General features: G+C 44.9%; 1 long non-coding RNA gene across 2 annotated transcripts in view; it reads right to left on the bottom strand.

Moving 5' to 3' along the window:
• Positions 1-21,730, bottom strand: part of LOC110365484 (uncharacterized) — a 144,622-nt gene that overhangs the window by 13,046 nt on the left and 109,846 nt on the right. For both annotated transcript variants that reach the window (XR_010471630.1, XR_010471629.1), the window contains exon 2: positions 8,374-8,505. This is a non-coding gene — a long non-coding RNA (uncharacterized LOC110365484). The remainder of the gene's footprint in view (positions 1-8,373; positions 8,506-21,730) is intronic.

Consider the following 21,730-nt stretch of genomic DNA (forward strand, 5'->3'; position numbering starts at 1 on the left):
ACCTGGGCAGCACAGACCTCCCCCCTCTTCAGGCCTGTGCATCAGCTCAGCGGTGAAATGTCTTTCCTGCACAGCCCTGCAGTGACTTTATCACTCACGACAAAATACCAACCGGAGCCCACATTGTGTTCTGTAAATGGCAAGTCACTGCAGAGGAACAACACTTGAAACCATTTTCCCCACCACTTCATAAACATGAGCTGGTTTAAAGTAGGATCTTAAAGGGAAAAAATTGATCTTTTCCACTGCAGTTATCCCTGGAAACCTTCAGATGACCAATGTAGAATACAAGAGCAATTCTGCCAGCCCAGCAGCTGTAACACTTGGCCAGATTCTGCAGAGATGACAGCAAACGAATGCCCAGCATGGCAGCTTGCTCCCACCCCCGACCCTTCTCTTTCCAGGGGTGCACACAACTTCCACAGCCATCGTGTCTTTCTTATCTTCACCTCTCTGCAAGGAAGCCAGGGTGGCTTATATCTCATTTCAATAAGTGTGCTTCCCAGAGACGGGCAATTCCCAACATGGACAGACAGCAGAAAGTGACTATAAAATGTTCCTGTCTGCGTTAAGACTGAAAGAAATTTGCCAAACCTCAACAAAAGAACAAAAACAAACAAAACCAAACAAAACACAACAATAAAAACCGAAACAAACAGAAAACCCCAAGCAAACAAACAAAAAAACAACAACCAAAAAACCCACCACTGAATCGAGAAAAAGACATCTTTTTAATAGACTTCAAAACCAGGAAGGATTGCTGATTAAGTCTGACTTCTAGTAAAACCCAGGTCAATGATTTCATCCTGTGAAGGCAGTGTCCTGCCCATGCACACAAACCGAGCCTCCCAATTAGTACTGGTTAGAGCTTTCTTGCACAGTATCAGGAAACGCTTTTTCATTGGAAGTGAAATGTGTCAGCTCCTATTACCATTTCATTTGGAAAATAAATATCAGACTACAGATTTCCAGGACAGGCCAAACGTAACATTTCGCTTTTGTAAAGGCTTTTTGTATAATTTCTTGGAGGAATGGGTATCCAAACACATCCAAAAGGAAATGTTTTTATGAATATTCAGCTTTCACATGAAAATTAAACAAATATGTTACTCTTTGGACAAAATGGAAAACCTCATTCCCACAGTGCCATCAACAAACCAAATACAAGATCATATACAGACATGAAGGGGAAGGCAAACGCGATTAATAGATACATGGCAATATTAATGTGATGTTGCTCACTTTTACACAGTAACACCATAAGTAAATGCAGTAAGGATGAAACCTAGTTGTGAGTCCCTCAAAACCTCTTAGAAATAAACCCTTTGGCTAAAACATGCGTGTGATGTTCAGCCAGAAAAATATTTTCTTCCCTGTATTCATAATGGTGAGAGGATGGAAAGAAATATCATGCTCAAGAAACAAAAAGGACTATTTAATCATTGTAAATTCTAATGAATTTCCACACCCTATGTCACAAAGCTTTGCTTACAAACATCAAATGATCTAATTATTGAAACCTTCTTTAACTCAAGCCTCTTTGAGGGTCTCCCATAGTCCTGAGGCTCTTTCTTCTAAAGAAATTTCAGATTACAACACAGCTATGTAAATGAACCTACATGTGCTACCCTTGCTTTTGGCTGCCTGGGACACGAGAGCTTCACAGTGCAGTGCATTTTCCAGGTATTTGTCTTATCATATAGCTACCAACATTTTTCTCCTGTTTCCGTTTTCTCATTTTGCCCCCTCACAGTTTATATCGCTACAATTTTCCCTATGGGAACTCCAAAGTATTTGAATTTAAAGAGAGGGTTGTGGGGGTTTTTATGGCAAATTACTATATATTGCTATAAAAAAAAATTAAAACCAAAACAAGCTTAGATATTAGGACTGGATAGGAAGAGAAGAAAAAAAAAAAAAAGTAAGATTTTGACCTGGGTTCCAATTCTGAAAGCAGACTGTACATCAAGTGGTGATTTTCTCCTGTTCTCCTTTCCTTGCTCCCAGCCCTCGTGAGTCTGCCCCTGCAAGCACTGCACGCTGCTTTCCTTCCTGCACACACACACTGCTGGGATGCTGAGCTAACGCGTGAGGAGGTTCTGGTGCTCAGCAGCAGCTACACCACACTGGGAAAAGTGCTGCTGATGTTCCAAGGACAAAGCACACACCAGACCGAAGGGACTCCTGCATCACTGAGAGTACTTCACTTTAAAACACCCTTTCTCTTGGGATGAAACCGAATTTCCATCCACTACATTATCCTTCAATATTTGCTTACTTTGGGTGCTTGCTGCCATGTCAGGAGATGTTGCTGATAATTTTAACAACCAGCAACGTATTCCTTGGATGAGAGAAGCAACTCACAGGGCATACAGCATTGTGCTGCCATGGCACGCCAGTGCTGACACCCACCCCAACATAAGCCAGAGGAGAACCAGTGCTGTGAACACCGCCTATATACTACATGCATTGCCTAGAGGCAAGTGTGTACCACCCTACGGAGCTAACAGTGTTCTGGATGCTCTGGATGCTTTTTAGACACCCAGAAAGTCTCAGAGTGGAAGAGATTACAGTCTGTAGACATAAATAAAAGCCCAAAGCTTCTTCATCTGGAAGAGCAATTATTTGTCTGACTTGAGAACTTCTGCCGTTACTCATTACTAGAGTATATGAGCACATTCCAGATTAAATCAGTGGGAACAGAAAACTCCCCAGTGGTGGCACTTTTTGAAACTCCCTACTTAATAGCTGAACAAATATGTTTGTTGCATCTATAAAGATTTTTTATTTCATCTGAGAGCAGGCCACTATCCACTGTTAATGTTCACAAGGACATTAAGGTCCAGTTCAAAATCTGTGCTTGTATTAAGATGAAGTAGCAGCAATGTAACATCAATTAATTTGTCAGTAGAGGGAATGAGCCACAGAGGGCCTACAAATGCACAATGCGCTGAGTTTAAATACTCATATCTGTTGCAACCTTTGCAGCTGCCAGATATGCACTGAGTTCACCTTGATGTTGCAAGCAAATAAAGCAGAAACTCCTTACAAAAAATTATGGCAGCTATAGGAAAGGCAAACAATTAACCACCTGAGAAAAAGGCAGTATTGTAGCCTCTGAACTCAGTTCTAAATGATGAAAACCACCCCAGGCTACCTGTGGCTAGTCAGGAAAATTTAAGAAAGGAGAGAACTCTTAAGAAGGGGGTAGGCTGACACCTTCTCCTGGATTGGGAACCCCTGCATTTTTGGGGGGAATCTCCCTGACATTTAAGCCACCTACTTCTTTATTTCCACTCCAGCTACAAGGAGATCTCTAAGCATCCCTGATACAAAGAGCTTACGAATTTAGCGACATACAACCTATTGCACTAAATACAGCTCTTACCAGCACTAGGAGTCAAACCACTTGTCCCACATTCCATCTTCATTAAGCACGTCCACCCAGGGGAGAAGCACAGAAGACTTCAGCAGATATAAGCAGCAACGTGAAAATGTCAAACACTTACCATGAGGAGACATGACCTCCTGTTCTAGTGGCTCCTCACGTGCCTTGGGCAGGAGTGCTTTGCCGTGGGGGTCCTTGGAATCTCAGAGTGGAAAGGGAAGGTTTTCCCTCCTGCTCAAACAGCCCCACAACCTGCTTAGCTATGGAAACACCTCCCACCCCAAAAAACTTGTCCAGGCAGTGAAAAATGGGTCACTTTGTTCACTGAATGTTTTCTGCTTTCCTGGCCACTTGCCACCCTTGCAAACACAATGAGAGACAGGAAACTCTTCAGACTTGTGGGAATGACAGGTTTTTTGGGGGACTTATCTCAAAATACAGGGCCTAGTTCTGCTCTCGGTTACATCTGTGTGACTCATTTGACATTTCTTCTACTGTCACCTCCAGAACACTGAGACAGGTAACGAGCTCATGAACTGCCAGTCTCTGCCTCGTCACAATGAAGAAGCAAACAAATAGAATATTTAGACAGTCTACCACATTGATCTTGAGACTAAATCTGTATTGCACACAGGCTTTGAGAAGCAAGAGGAATTTCATAGAATCATACAGTCATTTCAGTTGGAAGAGACCTTCAGGATCACTGAGTCCAACCATAACCTAGAACTAGATAAAATAATTTGCAGTCTTTCTATATGGGAGGTGCGAGCTGGTCTGCAAATGTCAGGGAGCAGAACGAGCAGGGCTGCTCCCTGAGGGAAGACAAGCCAGGAGGGACCTCACAGCCAGGGCCCAGCATCCCACAGCACCAAGGACAGACCTGGAGATGGCAGCCAGGTCCAATCAAGAGTCTAGACCACAAGGCAACAATCACAGTGATGAGGCAGGCCCAAGGTGAACTCAGGCAGTCAAACCACAAGTCAGGGTTAAGGATCAGGTCCAGTGACAGCCAGGGAGATCCACAAAAACAGAGTTTAGGTCAAGCCAGGAAGTCAGTCTGCAAGTTAGGTCTAGAGCAAAGTACTTTATGACTATGGCTGTAGGTCAGCCCCCAATTAACACAGCTCTGGCATGGCAAGACTGAATCATAGAATCATTTCAATTGGAAGAGACCCTCAGGATCATCAAGATCAACCATTATCTAACCTAACTCTGTCACTAAACCATGCCCCTAAGAACTTTGTCTAAATGCCTTTTAAACACCTCCAGGGATGGTGACTCCACCACTTCCCCGGGCAGCCTGTTCCAATGCCTGACAACCCTTTCCGTGAAGAATTTTTTCCTAATATCCAATCTGAACCTTTCCTGGTGCAACTTGAGGACACTTCCTCTTGTCCTATCACTTGCTACTTGGGAGAAGAGCCCAACCCCCTCCATGCTACAACCTCCTTTCAGGTAACTGCAGACAGCGATAAGGTCTCCCATCAGCCTCCTTTTCTCCAGGCTGAACAGCCCCAGTTCCCTAAGCCGCTCCACGTCAGACTTGTGCTCCAGAACCCTCACCAGCTTCGTCACCCTCCTCTGCACTCTCTCTAGTATTTCAATGTCCTTTTTATGATGAGGGACCCAAAACTGAACACAGGATTCAAGGTGGGGCCTCACCAGTGGGGGCCTCACCAGTACAGGGGGTGATCACTGCCCTGGTCCTGCTGGCCACACTATTCCTGATACAAGCCAGGATGCTGTTGGCCTTTTTGGCCACCTGGGCACACTGCTGGCTCATGTTCAGCTGCTGTCAATCAACACCCCCAGATCCCTCTCTGCCAGGCAGCTTTCCAGCCACTCTTCCCCGAGCCTGCAGCGCTGTCCGGGGTTGTTGTGAAACAAGTGCAGGACCCGGTACTTGGCCTTGTTAAACCTCATACAATTGGCCTCAGCCCAATGATCCAGCTGGTTCAGATACCTCTGTTTGGCCTTCCGATCCTCCAGCAGATCAACACTCCCTCCCAACTTGGTGTCATCTGCAAACGTACTGATGGTGCACTCGATCCTCTCATCCACATCACTGATAAAGAGATTAAACAGAACTGGCCTCAATACTGAGCCCTGGGGAACACCACTCGTGACCGGCCACCAATTGGATTTGGCTCCTTTCACCACAACTCTTTGGGCCCAGCTATCCAGCCAGTTCTTGCTCCATCGCAGAGTGCACCCATCCAGGCCATGAGCTGCCAGCTGCTTCAGGAGAATGCTGTAGGATACAGTGTCAAAGGCTTTACTGAAGTCTAAGTACACCACAACCACAGCTTTCCCTCATCTGTTAGCTGGGTCACCTTGTCATAGAAGGAGATCAGGTTGGTCAAACAGGACCAGCCATACATAAACACATGTTGACTGGGCTTGATCATATGGTTCTCTTGTATGTGCTGTGTGATGTTACTCAAGATCATCTGCTCCGTGACCTTGCCCGGCACCGAGGTCAGACTGACAGGTCTGAAGTTCTCCAGATCCTCCTTCTAGCCCTTCTTGTAGATGGGCTTCACATTAGCCAACTTCCAGGCAACTGGCACCTTCGCAGTTAGCCAAGATTGCTGATAGATAATGGGAAGTGGCTCAATGACCACCTCTGCCAGCTCCCTCAGCACCCTTGGGTGTAGCCCCTCTGACACCATAGACTTGTGGGTGTTTAAGTGGTGTATCAGGTGGCTAACCATTGCCCCTTGAATCTGGCCCAGGGCTGAGCTACAACAGAGCCCTGGAGTCCGTGGGTGTGGTTGAAGGCCCCAGGTGAGGTTGTTCAGGGCCTTTAAGGCCCATTAGTGCTCTCAGGAACCTGACAGCAAAAAATACAGATGTTTTTGTGCATTTGTTTTTATTTTTTGTTTTATGTTTGTGAAATTACTTAGGGCATCACACAACGACCTATTCAAATAAATGCAAAGATCTGCATCAGTTGTCTAGTAGTCCCAACAGAGATACTAAAATGAGCATGAAGAGGCAATAAAGTGTACAAGTGTTCCGTAAGTCAGCCCTACCTGGTTGAGGTTGAGATGCTGTGGGTAATCACATGGGGAAGCTTGTGTCATCTCCACATCTGACTGACAGATAAAAGATTTCTGAGAACTGACTCAAGCCTTGTTTGCATGGAATCACTGAGCACCTTCTTTGTAGCAGATGTACTACTACATATACACCTTATCAATGTGGGTAGTAAAGCAATAATCTGACACGCCAACTCTACTGGAGTCACAAACATAATGGGTGTGTTGGCTCATCCTTGTTTGAAAATGAGAATAAATAAGTATTAGCATTTTCGTGAGTGTTACTGTCATCACTGATTAATTGGAAAAATGAGCCATGACAGTGAGCTAGCAGAGGTTCCTCAATATGAAAAGGTACATCATACCACAGGGAGAAAATCACTGGCCCTTACAAAAAACATTCACTGTCTCTAGGGGAAAAATAGTAGCCCAATTAGAGAAGTACAGCAGACATTATCCCCTCCTGGAACATAATCCTGAAGTATGATAAAATGTTATTTCACCCAGAGATTATGAAACATTCAGTTCTGGCACAGTAGGAGATTATTTTCAGCAGCCTTGATCTGATACTGCATTTATTATGACCTGGGGGCTTCAGGGCACTTAAAGACCAGCTGTGGGGAACATGAACTTAAGCCATGTTCACACTGACAAGCATAGGTAGGGATATGATCCTTCTTTTGCAATCACATGGCTCTACTTCCTCCTGTCTAAAAAGAAAACAGTAGAAGCACATTCCCACTGCACAAGTTTAGTTCTGGGCTCTGTTCTTTTAAGTGAGACTACACTCATATCCAAGCACAACAACCAAAAAATAAATAAACCATCTAAAATGTACATGGATGGTCTTGTTCTCCAGACAGTATGTGATGGTCCAGAAGGACTGAGAAATGGTGACATCAAACCCATGACCTTCCCTTACAACTGGCTGCAGAGTTCCTCTGAGGTCCAACTATAAAATTCTGTTCCCTCCCTGAACCCTGCTGAACTCTTTTGTTTCACAGGGGAGCTTTGCCTTCTGTGGAAGAAAATACTTCCTTCTGCCACTTCTGCATTTGCAGCTCTCAAATCTCTGAGCACTGAGGAGGAGAGCTAAATAAGACAATGTGATTTATTTTCCTTAGCTAGACAGAAAGCATGGCCTGAATGAAAGATTAGGGCTCCAGATGTGCTTAACAGCCATCAGCCACTGCTTTCAATGGACGTGCAGCTCTTTTTAAAACAGGGACTGTTTCAACAAAGTTCATCATCTGAGGACCAAACCCTCAAAAACTTAACCCTAATTGGGAGCATCTTCTCAAAACTTCCCTCTACCCTTTTAAGTTGGTCTGACACCTTTCACCACCCCCACCTGCCCCCATACCATTGCTGACTTTCTGCTGCTGGGCCTAATTTAATTTCTTAGCAACACCTGGGGGGCCAGTGGGAATACATGGACTCTGTTGGCACTCACTGGAGAAGACCTGCAAAGACAGCAGTGAGTGTCCCAGTCACTCCACACAAATGCTGATAATAGCTACACATCAGCCCACACCGTTGTGTATCTCTCAGGACTATCTGCATCTTTCAACCAAAATTGCTGAGTTTCGTGCCAGAAGTCCGGGCGTTGGGCGGAAGACCGTGAGAGCTACCAAAGATAAAGAAATCTTGAAATCTGAATGCTACCTACCTTCTCTTTATCTAATTGTATCAAGAAAGGTTTCATGGAGAGAGCCTGACTCACTTCTCACACTTGCTAATTAAACCTTGTTTCAGCAGTAATTCAGTGTTAATACTCCTCCCTTATGTTTCCCAAAGAACCAGTAAAGGCCTCCATAAGAAAACTTCCCAGGAAACTCACCTGGGATGGGAATGAGTAAGTTTCTGACAAACAAAAACTAATGGCCAAACCCAGGAATGGTTTCTCCTGAGAACAGCCCAAAGCCTGGCAAATGTAACACCTACCTGGTCCTTAGAAACCCAGGTCAGATGGTCAGTGTGGGCTCCTGAGGGCATGGACCGCAGCTTGTCTTCTCCACCTCCAGCACCTGCCAGCACCAATGTCTGTCGGGCTTGTTAAGGCTGGCCTCATGCTGGCTGTATGGGGAAAAAAGAAATCAAAAGGTCTCAGGTTAGTCCTGGAGTATATTGAGAACTATAACCCGAAATACTGGTATGAGATGGAGAACCGTTTCCTGTAAAGTCCTGGTTAAGACACAGGACTATTTTGTGGAGCCAGGTGCTGAAGAGACAGACGGGACACAATCACTATGCCCTTTCAAGGATGCTCATCTGCTGTCTGCTTGGCCAGCTGCTTTCAGTGGCTTGGGAACACACAAAACAAGCTGTGCCTCTCTTCCTTCCCACCCTTTGAGCAGCCCAGCCCTGCCTGAGCCTCCATGGCAGGGCACCCACAGAAGAAAGGAATTTGTCCCTATCGCTGCTGAGGTCCAGGGACAGCCTGACCCAAACCAGACCAGGAGACCATGGGTTTGCTTCTTGCTTTGCTTTGCTTTGTGGAAAACCAGATGCACATTCATGCAATCACAGCAAGAGATGGATCCTGGGAGATGTTTAACACCAGAGTGGTCTGCCCCTGAATGAGTAGGCTTCAGAATAAACAGATATGATGTCAGGTATGCTGTGGTCATAATTAATCAGTTGCAATTACTGTTCAGATATATTCGTGTCTCATTTGGCCATCAGCACCAAAAGCATGAAAGGACTCCCCTAGCACAGTCAGTGTTGTTTTATTGTCATGGATTAAATAAGGCATAATAACACAAGGGAGTATTTGCAGGGAAGGGCTTGAGACTTGGGGAGGATTACAGTTTTGTTCCCAGCTTTACCACAGACCTCGGCTGTGACTTGGAGTGAATCACTTAATTTTCACCCTGTACAACAGGGATTCTCCCTTCTCTTTCTTACTCTTATCAGTTTAGGGAACAGTCTCTGACAATGTGCAGGCATCTAACAGCAAGCACACAGGCACCTTAAATGAGTTAAGGGCTTTGAGATGCTTCTGTAATAGTATGAAAAAATTCTGCTTGATAGATGAATTCTATTGTTCTGCCTCGTAAATACGTTCACTTGTATAACATTAAGCAAGACGTTTTTTTCTTAGCTATTTTATGCAGAAAAATATCACGTTAGCATACTGAGAACTAGAAAGATCTACTGGATGGGCACCCACATTTGTGAACCAAGTAGAGATGGACTGAGAACATTCTTCTGAAGTTCCTCTTAGTTACTCACCAACCACAGTGAGCCATGGGGATTGGACACTGGGACAGCATGGGAAAATCTGAGCCAACTGAGCCTCTCTTCAGGTAACAGCAGATAACACTCAAATATTTCGCTGATGTTAAACAAAACAAGGCCCTGCTGTCTCAGCTAGATGAGAGAATCATAGAATGCTTTGGGTTGGAAGGGACCTTCAAAGCTCATCCAGTCCAACCCCCTGCAATGAGCAGGGACATCTTCACCCAGATCAGGTTGCTCAGAGCCCCGTCCAGCCTGGCCTGGAATGTCTCCAGGAATGGGGCATCCACCACCTCTCTGGGCAACCTGGGCCAGTGTTTCACCACCCTCATTGTAAAACATTTCTTCCTCAGGTCTAACCTCAATCTCCCCTCTTCTATTTAAAACCTTAAAACCATCACCCCTTCTCCTGTTGTAACACGCCCTTCTAAAAAGTCTGTCCCCAAAGGGCCGGTCACATACAAAGGCTGCCTCTACCAGCCTGCTCCACAACTGGGCGAGAACTAAAATAAACCCTTCTGAGCTCTTGCTGATTTTGCCAGCAGCAACCTTTCATGGCCTGTCCTTAATTATCAAGACCATCTCATCTTCATTGGGATTTGGAGATGGACACAAACTGACCTGCATTTAACGTGTGTTGTTACAGCCCACCGTCACTCCAGCACAGCTGAATGTGCAGGTTCTGACTCAGAAGAGCATTTTTATTTGAGCCATGCACAGGGGTTCTCTATGAAATAAAACCCTGTAACTCCAAATAACTCTTTGTTAACTTCAAAGCCCTGGCAAGAGCTCTGGAGCTGACAAGACAGGCTGTGAGCTGGCAGCTGGGACTACCGGGCTGACAAAGAAGCCTCCTGGACACACTTACCATATAAACAAGAAAGGTCAGATCATTCTCCTATGGAATATGATCCTGATACTGCTTACCCATGGGGTACCTATTGGGTTACATGGACTGGCATGACCCAACCTCTGCGTGGGAGCGTGAAGAGAGCTCTACACACCAGGTTCTTCTTCTGTAGACCTTGCAGAGCAAAGCCTGATTGATGGTATAGCTTTCTAGTGACAGCGCACAGAAAATACCTCCGGCCATGCCCTTCACTGAAAAGGTGAACACAGCCCTTCACCCTCCTGAGAGAGCATTCAACACCTCGGGGCCCTGGCTCAGCTAACCCAGCAGCTGGCAAAAGCCCCAGGAGCAGGAGAAAAGCAACAGCGAGCTGCTTCTCCAAGTCTGGTGTCTCTCAGGGCCACTTCCCAGCAGAATGAGTGTTGGGACATGGCTAATAGAGAAGGGGCATGGCTCTATTGATCCGTTGTATCAGGAGAATTCTGTTCTAAGTTAGCATGAGTAGGCCTCAGTTAGCATGAGTTTGGTGTAGCATAGTGGAAAAGTACTGAGCGGTTGCTCTCTGGTTCAGCTGAGCGTTTAGATAAACAAGCTGGGGAATTATCTCTAGCAGGGTGAGAAGGTTGCATTCCAGAGAAACCACAAGAAGGTTGAGCTCATTATGTATACTATCCAATCAATAGAAGACGAGTAGGCATAATTATTGTATACTATCCAATTAATAGAAGACGAGTAGGCATAATTACTGTATACTATCCAATTAATAGGTGACGAGTATGCATAATTATTGTAAGTCTTATATAAATCAGCTTAGTGCATCAATAAAGTTGAGGTATGCTTATCACTCATATTGGGTCGACCGCATTCCTTCCTCCGTCCGCTCGGGTCTGGAACTCTGATGGAATTTTTCTCTCGGCAATTGGCGCCCGAACCGGCGATCCGAAGCGGCGGATAGAAGCAAAAGGCACCGGGAGAGCAGCGACCGGCGGGCAAGATCGACCGAACACTTTGCTGCGGTGTGTCGTCTCCGAAGCCTGAACCGACTGAACTTCGCCAGTGCTGGGCTACAGGAAACAAGGGCTGCAAGAGGTCTCTTAATTTAGCAAGAGGTACCGTACTATAATGATGAATAACGGGGAAATAGATTAAAAATGATGAATAACGGAGAGATAGATAACAGAGAAACGGATTAAAAGTGATAGATAACAGAGAAACGGGTTAAAAGTGATAGATAACAGAGAAACGGGTTAAAAGTGATAAATAACAGAGAAACGGATTAAAAGTGATGAATAACGGAGAAACGGGTTAAAATGATGAATAACAGAGAAATGGATTTAGAAGTAGCCCTAGATTTATTACAAAGCTTTTTAGAAAAGCGAGGTGTTGATCATAGTTACGTTAAACAGCTAGCTGGTCTAGTAACATTGGGAAAAACTAAAGGCTGTTTTCAGGATCCTGATTTATTATTTGATGAAGGAGAATGGAGGAAATTGGGGGATGTGTTGTGGGATATGATCATAGACGAGGATAAAACAGCTAAGAAACTGATGAAACCGTGGAGGGAAGTAATTAATAATATTAAGCGTCATAAACTGGAGAAGAATTTAGCCGCGGTAGCTTCACAAAAACTCGGCAAAATGGAGCCTTCCGCTCCGCCGATGGAAACAGGCATATCTGCGTTTTCAGGGGGGCCAACGCTGCCACCCTCAGGACAAGACGATTTGTTATTTAGTACATGTAAGGCTCCTGTTTCTCCGTGCTGGCAATCGGTGTGTGTAAAAAAGAAAGCAGAGTTGAGTTCTAGTTGGAATGTAGATCAAGTACAGCAGTCGCAGCAGCAGAAACAAAGTTGTGAGGAGTATAACGATCGGAAAGCTATAAGTGAGTCAGAGATGGAGAAAGTTGTAAAGGATACATCTAAGAGACCAGTCAGGTGTCCAGCACTAGTTAATTGGAAAAAGGTAATGGAGGATGCTGCAGACAATGGAGATTTTGGGCCAGATTCACCTTTTGCGTTCCCCGCACTATTTGAGCGAGATAGATATGGAGATATGCACGGGCACTATAATCCGATTAGTTGGAAATTATTGTCGCAGTTGAGAGCTACAGTTTCGGAATCAGGGTTGCATGGAGAGCCGACTAAACAGCTTTTAAATTATTTGTTTGGAAGTACGTTATTGTGTCCAGAAGATATTAAGGTAATAATGAGAATGATAATGACACAGTCACAGTTGTTATTGTGGCAAGCACATTGGCAGAGATTTTGTGAGGCTTCTGTACAGCAAGCGAGAAATCCTAATGATCCTTTAAGTGATGTAACGGTAGAACAGTTAATGGGGTTAGGACCATTCCTTCAAGTTCGAGCTCAATTAGAAATGGGCCCCGAAAAATGTGCTGAGGCTATGAGAACAGCTCGAGAAGCCATTGAGCATGTTAAAACATCACAGCCATCTCCGTCGTACATGAGTATTAAGCAAGAAAGGGATGAATCATTTGCACAATTTATAGACAGGATTACTTCAGCAATAGAACAATCAGATGTACCAGGCTGGATGAGGGCAGCTTTGTTAAGACAGTGTGCATTGCAGAATGCAAATTCAGTAACTAGAGGTATCTTAGTGACGTTACCTGCAGACGCTACCATAGAAGCTATGTTAGACAGAATGAGCAGAGTTCCGGTAGGGCCACAAGCCATGATGGTAGAGGCTATGGAGAAGCTAGGGAGAGACCTCCTGCAAGCCCAGCAACAGGCATTTGCTGCATTAGCCCCGCTACGTGCTACTCCTGTGGAAGTAGAAAGACGACCACGCCCGAATGAGGGAAGACAGAGTAATAAATGCTTCAGATGTGGAAAAGAAGGTCACTTTCGCCGTGACTGCCGGGTGCCTCGAGTTTGGTGTGAGAACTGTAAATCTAACGGTCATAATACTGAAGCATGTTTCTCGGGAAACGGGAGAATGAGCGCGCCGAGCCGCCGCGCTCCGACAAAAGTGGCAGCTCCAGCAATCGAAACACCAGAGGATCTACAGAGAGAGCACCACATGACAGTGACAGCTGCTCCACTGGTACGCTCCAACCTGCAACAGCCGGGAGCCTCGGATTGGACTTGGCAACCTCAGTAGATATCAGTTTGATCGATCAGCGGCCACAAAAGATACCATCCACCTTTAAAGGACCTTTAATAATTAATGGACAATCACAAGGGGCATTGTTAATTGGTCGTTCGTCGAGTGGTATGAAAGGCCTTACGATTATCCCGGGACTTATTGATGCCGATTACAAAGGGATTGTACAAATTATGGTTCAGACACTGTTTCCTCCGATTTTCATTCCGAAGGGTAGTCAAATAGCACAATTGATACCACTTCCGCAATTAACAAAGGACATGACGCCAGCATTATCTTCACAAAGAGGAGGTGGTGGATTTGGATCGACAGGACCTGCTGTGATGCTAACTATGTCAATGAGCCGGCGACCAACTGCGTCAGTTCGAATGGAATCTAGAGGACAATCTATTTTACTTACAATGTTACTGGACACTGGGGCTGATTTGACCATCGTAGATGAGGGCGCCTGGCCTCAGGATTGGCCAACAAAACCTATGGACGGGGGCGTTGAAGGAGTAGGAGGTCATTCATCAGTACGTCAAAGTATTGAACGTATTCTGTTCATCATAGACGGGAGAAAAGCCAATACATTTGTTACAGTAATGACTCTTCCTGCAGGTGTAAATGGACTAATAGGTCGAGATATACTGGATCAGCTAGGAGTCATTTTGACAACTGAAAGGGCTTTTCGCTAACGGTCACTGCAAAATGGGCTTTCCCGATCCCTCTTAAATGGACTTCAGATGACCCTGTATGGATCGAGCAGTGGCCGTTAAAGATGGAAAGTCTTGCAGCAGCACATCAGTTGGTACAAGAACAGTTTGATCAAGGACATTTGCAACTGTCAACAAGCCCATGGAATACGCCTATATTTGTGATTAAGAAAAAATCAGGAAAGTTCCGACTGCTTCATGATTTGAGAGCTGTAAATGCACAAATGCAACCGATGGGAGCATTACAACCTGGTCTTCCGAATCCGGCAATGCTTCCTGAACACTGGAAGTTGTTAATTGTGGATTTGAAGGATTGCTTTTTTACTATTTCTTTGCACCACCTTGACACACAGCGATTTGCCTTCACTTTGCCAGCGATTAATAGGGAAGCTCCTGCTCAGCGGTTTGAATGGACTGTGTTACCGCAAGGAATGAAAAATAGTCCGACATTGTGTCAATTGTTTGTGGACAATGCGTTGCGTCCTATTCGTGATGCCTGGCCTACAGCGATGGTGTATCACTACATGGATGATATTCTTATTGCACAAGAACAAGACTTTACTGAGCAACAATTGCAATTTTTACATTGTCAGTTGTATAAGGAGGGTTTAGTAATTGCTAAGGAAAAAATTCAGCGACAAGAACCGTGGTTGTACTTAGGGTGGAAAATTACTGACTCCCAAATTCGACCGCAAAAACCGCATATTACCACAGATATTAGGACACTTCATGATGTTCAGAAACTCATGGGGGATTTACAATGGTTAAGGCCTGTCGTGGGTATTACCAATACGCAGTTAGAGGTGTTACGACCATTGCTGCGTGGAACCGATCCCTCCACTCCGGTGGATCTCTCTATGGAGCAAAAACAAATGATCCAGAATTTAGCTCACTTAATCACATTGGGTTTTACAAGGAGACGTGACCCTGCAATACCTGTAGATTTTTCTGTTTTTCAAACAGATGGTCATTTAATTGGGGCTCTTACACAACATAAAGAGAAAAAGGGGGAGCGGGAGGAATTTGGGATACTTGAATGGGTATTTCCAAAGCTACAGCCAAGAAAGTCAATACAGCAAAAGGTCGAAACCTTAGCAGATTTAATAAGGAAGGGTAGGAAGCGTGTAATTCAGATCACAGGGCAAGAGTTGCAGACAATATATGTTCCGATGAAAAAAGAAGCAATAGAGTGGTACCTTCAGAATAGCGAGGAGTTGTGTGAGTGTTTATTCTCATCAGCTACAACTATATCCTTGTCTCCTGTAAAGGCGGCAATAGTGCAGTTTATTGGTCACAATGAATGGATGCAGAAACCTCTCCGCAGTAAATCACCCCTAGAAGATGCCCAGACAGTGTTTACGGATGCAGGAAAAAGGTCCAGAAGAGCTGCAGTTACCTGGATCGCTTGTGGTGAGTGGCACCACCACTTGCTGGAAGCTGTTCCAGGAGATTCCTTGCAGACATTGGAGCTTGCTGCTGTTGTATGGGCCATGGGGAAGTGGAGAGAGGAAACAATTAATATTGTGACCGATTCGCTGTATGTCGCGGGTGTGTTACACAGGATAGAAGATTCTCAGATTAAGGATGTTAAGCAACTGCGTTTGGGAGAACTGTTTAGACAGTTGCGTACATTAATTCAAGGAAGAACAAAACCATATGCAGTGATTCACATCCGTAGTCATATGTGGGATTGTGGCCTTGGGGAAGGGAATGCTAGAGCAGATAGGTTGGTAGCATGTTCTGCCCCTGTTAGTGATTTTGCCAAGGCTAGAGAATCACATAGTGTGTTCCATCAGAACGCGAAAGGATTACATTCACAGTTTAAGATCACTGTAGAGGAAGCTAAGGGAATTGTACGGACTTGCCCTCAGTGTAGTCATCATGGTTCTGGTCTAGGCGTAGGGGTTAATCCTAGGGGGTTGGGTCCTAATGAGATCTGGCAAATGGACGTGACGCATGTGCCCTCAATGGGTAGGCTCAAATATGTACATATTACAGTTGATACATATAGTCATTTTGTATGGGCAACGCCACAGGCAGGGGAAAAAGCTAGTCATGTAATTCGTCACTTGACGGCGTGTTTTGCTGTAATGGGGGTACCAGCACAGATTAAAACGGATAATGGGCCAGCTTATTGTAGTGAGAAGATGCGTAAATTCTGTCAGTTATGGGGAGTACAACATGTTACAGGGATTCCACATTCCCCAACGGGACAAGCAATTGTAGAGAGAATGAATCAAACGCTGAAGCAATATTTGCAGAAATTTCAAAGTATCACGGACAGTCAAGAAAGGGTTATGAAAACATTGTTTGTTTTAAATTACCTCTGTATATTTGGATCAGATGAGGAGCCACCAGTAAAAGTGCATTCAGGTCTCTCAAAGAAAGTAACTGTTCAAATGAAGGTGTTTTATCGAGACCCAGAAACTGGACAGTGGAAAGGGCCTGCAGAAGTTCAATACATTGGCAGAGGATACATGTGTGTACTTACTCCTACAGGGCCAAGATGGGTACCTGCAAAATGGACTCGGCCAGCATTAAAGGACTGATGGTGTTTATTTTGACTGCCATTGGTACAACCGCTGTCCCGCATTTGTTGATGAAGCAACAGAACATTTGGTTAACTTGGGCCAATAAGACGCACAATCCTAATTTCTGTCTGAGTCTCGCTTCAGCTCAAGAGCCATTCAAGACGTGTCTAATTGGAATACCTTTATCAGTCAATGAATCTATTGAGATGCTTACAGGACTGTATAATGTGTCTGTTTGGAACAACTGTAATTGTACGGGGAAACCTGATGCTTGTTTAGCTCATTTACCCTTTAATAATGCATCTTGTCGATTAGCTTTCCAATAGCTAGGTGGTGGGCCTCGCTAGGTTTTCCTTCATGGCTGTTGTCATTCTTTAAACCAGTATTGGTAGGAATTGCTTTTATTTTGCTTATATTGCTTATTGGTATGTGTTGTCTTTCATGTATTAGGCAATTATGTTTAAAGATAATTGATGCTACTTTTCACAAGGAAGTGTTATTAGCCCAAAGAGAAAAAGGGGGAATTGTTGGGACATGGCTAATAGAGAAGGGGCATGGCTCTATTGATCCGTTGTATCAGGAGAATTCTGTTCTAAGTTAGCATGAGTAGGCCTCAGTTAGCATGAGTTTGGTGTAGCATAGTGGAAAAGTACTGAGCGGTTGCTCTCTGGTTCAGCTGAGCGTTTAGATAAACAAGCTGGGGAATTATCTCTAGCAGGGTGAGAAGGTTGCATTCCAGAGAAACCACAAGAAGGTTGAGCTCATTATGTATACTATCCAATCAATAGAAGACGAGTAGGCATAATTATTGTATACTATCCAATTAATAGAAGACGAGTAGGCATAATTACTGTATACTATCCAATTAATAGGTGACGAGTATGCATAATTATTGTAAGTCTTATATAAATCAGCTTAGTGCATCAATAAAGTTGAGGTATGCTTATCACTCATATTGGGTCGACCGCATTCCTTCCTCCGTCCGCTCGGGTCTGGAACTCTGATGGAATTTTTCTCTCGGCAAATGAGGACAACCAAAAGGACTCTGCTTTATATAATCTTTAGCTTTTCTGTCGGTATTGTTGTGCTGCCCTGATTACAGAAAAGGTATTAAACACTGTTAGAGTGTAAAGCGTGTTTTAATAACAAAACAATTATTATCCCCTTATGATGTAGGAATATAATAGGTTTTTAATGTGTTGAATTAAACACTATCTCTTTCAATAACTGTGTTGCTAAAGCTACACTCTATAATGAATTAAGAATGTAAGAAAATTTGGTGTTGAGGATCTAAACTAAGCACTACAACAAACGTGTTGCAAAGAGGCAGAGATATTAGGTTTGGACTCAATGATCTTGAGGGTCTCTTCCAATCCAAATGATTCTATGATTCTGTGATCCCCTGCCATTCCCATGGATTGGCAACACGCTGCTGTCCCCCATCCTGCACCCCTCTTCTCTGCAAGGAGGTAGGACCTGCCTCAACTATCGGTTCCTAAAGACAGGGATCATCATACTTGCTATATATTTAAGCAAAGACAAGCACACTGGTGCCAATATTAACTCTCCGCTGGTGCATCTCACTGGGGAGCTCAGAAAAGAGCAGGAACGCTGGTGACGTGCAGTGACACGGAGGTGAGGTGAGCCGGCAGACCTGTAACACCACCAGGTCTCCAGATTATCAGAGGGGAAAAAAATGTCAAGTACAGATTGCAAAATGTGCCTCCCACAGACAGAGTCACTGATAAACGATCTTCAAACACCGCTGTTCAAATAACATTTGAATCATCCTCTGACTCAGTGATCAATGAACGACGGGTGACAGAAATACCAACAGTCAGCTAAGACGGCAGAAAATGTTTAAAAAAAGGCAGTCAGCAAGGTGTGGCATTCGCAGCTTAGTCTTTGGTGAACTGGGTCGGAAAATTACCGAAAATGTCACTCTTCTGGATAAATCCTCTATAAAATTATAATAGTGGAGCTTACAATAGAAAATGTTCATTGGCTGCTTTGCAGTCAATGGTAATTCTTAGAATGGGAGAGCATTTATACTTTGCTCTGTCCAGTTTCTCCTAAACTTCATGTGCTTCTCTGGCCCTTTTCCATTTTCTCGCTCTTGATTAAAGAGCACTGAGAATCTCTCTCAAAATAGAAGTGAGAATCAAATTACATCTGCTCCAAAAGGAGGAAGGATAGTAAGAAAATGAGGAGAAAACTTTGGTAAACATTGCTTAGGTGTATCATTTAGGGCTTTGCTAGAAGAACTTCCCCTTCAACAAGTTAAAAATGAAATGTAAAAAATCACTGTCCTATGGAGAAATCCACACAACTGCTGGCTCACATCAGTGGCTTCCCACTTGCCTAATAGGAAAAACCAAAGTTTCTCAGTAAATGTCTAAACAGATATGAATGTCCATGACAGGAGTTACCCACTTCTGTCTTTGCCCAAGATGACCAGACATGACCATACATTTTTTTCATCTTACAGAAGTAGTCTTAGTGACACCATTTGGCCATATGCAAGCAAGTCCGCAAGACTTTAATTAAAAAAGCCCAACATAAGCAATCAGTCCACCCCAACCAAACCCATCCAGATTTTAAACACCCCTCCTGGTGGACTTAGGTGCGCATTTCTGTAGCAAAACAAAAGCTGCTGATCTTTGGAAGCACTGAATAAAACCACTCCCATTTGCATTCTAAGACGTTTTGAGGATAAAATATGACTTATGCGATTAAAAGTTTTCCATGGTTAGGCCAAAGCAGCACCAGAAGTCAGCGGCAAACCAGGAACTTAACCTCTGAGCACTTGTCCAGCTCTCTAACCTCCTGACAACCTTACCCCCCTGCCTGAGGAAGCCAGGGCAAAGTCCAGAAGATACATGAGGGAATCATGACTGTACGGGCTAGACCAGACACACCACCAGCCACTGCTGACACGTGGTCCCTGGCGATGGGCAGGAGGACACCTGAGATACTTCCCAAACAGGCATTTGGGACTATCTCCAAGGCACCTGCACAGGGCGCCCAACAGGATCCTCACACAGGTGGTCCAGAGAAATAACAAACTCCACAGTGAAAGATTTTCATTTGTCCTGGTGCTACTGTGAACTGATAGAGGAGCTTCTCCCTCCTCACACTACCAACCCAATGAAAAGCCATTGAGCACTCGTGACAAGGTGGCAACCTTTCAGAAAATGGCCTGTGCCACTTTGGCTTTTGACAGGGACAGTGAAAGCGAAATCAGCAGCCTTTGAGGCTTGAAAAAAACACACAGCTTGCAAAGACTTAGTGAGGAAGGTGGTCTCAGCCCCACACTGGGGCTCAGCAGATGTGGTGCCCTCCCAGCTGTGGCCGCAGCCTCCAGCTTGGGCGATGACTCGATCTCTCCGTGCCCAGGCTGGGCCGAGGCGAGAGGAGTGGGCAGCGAGCTCATCTCCCCCTCTCTCAGTTTCCCCCCACCCGTCCCACATGAGGTGATGCGAGGACAAGCCGATGAACACACACGGGGCTCTTCGATCCCGCGGAGATAAGCACCCGAACGGCCCCGCAGACACAAGAGCAGCAGGATGCCAAGCAGCAGCTGCCAGACCCGAGCTCACATCCAGACCCCTGCAAGAGCTCTGCCATGGCTTTTAAAGGACCTGTTCTCTTGGGGCCGATTTGTTTATTCCCGTCCCCTCCCCATCCAATATGTTATCTTTACATCGCAAAGTTTATTTCTGAACATGTCAACACACTTCTGAAAAGGTCAGACACATGATGGTGCGCGGGGAGGCGCAGACACAGCTGCATTCCTGGAAATCACGATTTGAAGGGTTTTCACAGGAAAGTCTGACACAGCAGCTGGGTTGGCAGACACATGTAGGCGAGCCACCATCTTCCCCCTTTTGTTATCACTCCCATTTCTTTTCTGTGCTTTGCATGAAAAATCTGAGGGTTGCTTCTAAGTATAGGTTCTGCTGGCTTTGTTTGAAAGCCTGCCATAGCTCTCAGACATGATAACATCAGCAGGGTGCTAGCTGAACTATATTTATCGATGTATTTCATAAAGGAAAAACTTAAGTGGTTTCAAAGTTTATGTATTTTCTTCCTTTTCATTGCAGCAGACAGCTTAGTTCTGTTATTTACCAGATGTCATCCTGACAAGTTAGATATTAAAAGAGGAGACCCAGGATGTGTTCACAGGCAACAATGCTTTGGATAAACAACTTGTGTTTGAATGAGACTTTGGAAATGCTGTTATTCAGGTGTTTTTGCTTGGGTTTTGTCTTTTTTTTTAAAATAACTAAAGAAGAAACTCCTTCGGTCCTTTGGTTCCTCTCATCCCTCAGCCTGAGCCTTGGCCTGCAGCTCCCAGGGTGTCTATCAATTGCGACACCCCAGCAAAGCCAACTGATGGCCGGAGATTGCTGTCTGCTCCCACCAGGAGCTGTGACAGTGCCTGACCAGCACCTTTGAACCAGGGACTGCAAGTAGAGCTGTTCAAAATAGTGAGACAGTGAAATCAGCCTTTAAGACAATAAAACAAGCAATACGCTTTTCCAGATGGCAGACATACCCCAGGCAGGTCATAGGTCCTGTTCCGTACCTGGAGATGGCCTGGAGACACGTCTGCTCCTTCCTTCACAAGCCCCTGCGTGGCAGGGGGTGTCTTTCTCCAGACCTGTGTAATCATTTGTTCCCCAGGTGCCCAGCCTGACGGAGAACGGCAGCGTGGAGGATGACAGAGGGATCTCCAATACCACCATTTCCCCCATTAACACACGGTTCTGCCCCACTCCAGCCACCCAGGGAGCAGCAGTGAGGAAGGCTGGAGAAGGACTGGTGGGGCTCTGCTCTGGGTCTTCAGGCACAGAAGCA

The sequence above is a fragment of the Columba livia genome, chromosome 3 (genome assembly GCF_036013475.1).
Source record: "Columba livia isolate bColLiv1 breed racing homer chromosome 3, bColLiv1.pat.W.v2, whole genome shotgun sequence".
Lineage (NCBI taxonomy): Eukaryota > Metazoa > Chordata > Aves > Columbiformes > Columbidae > Columba > Columba livia.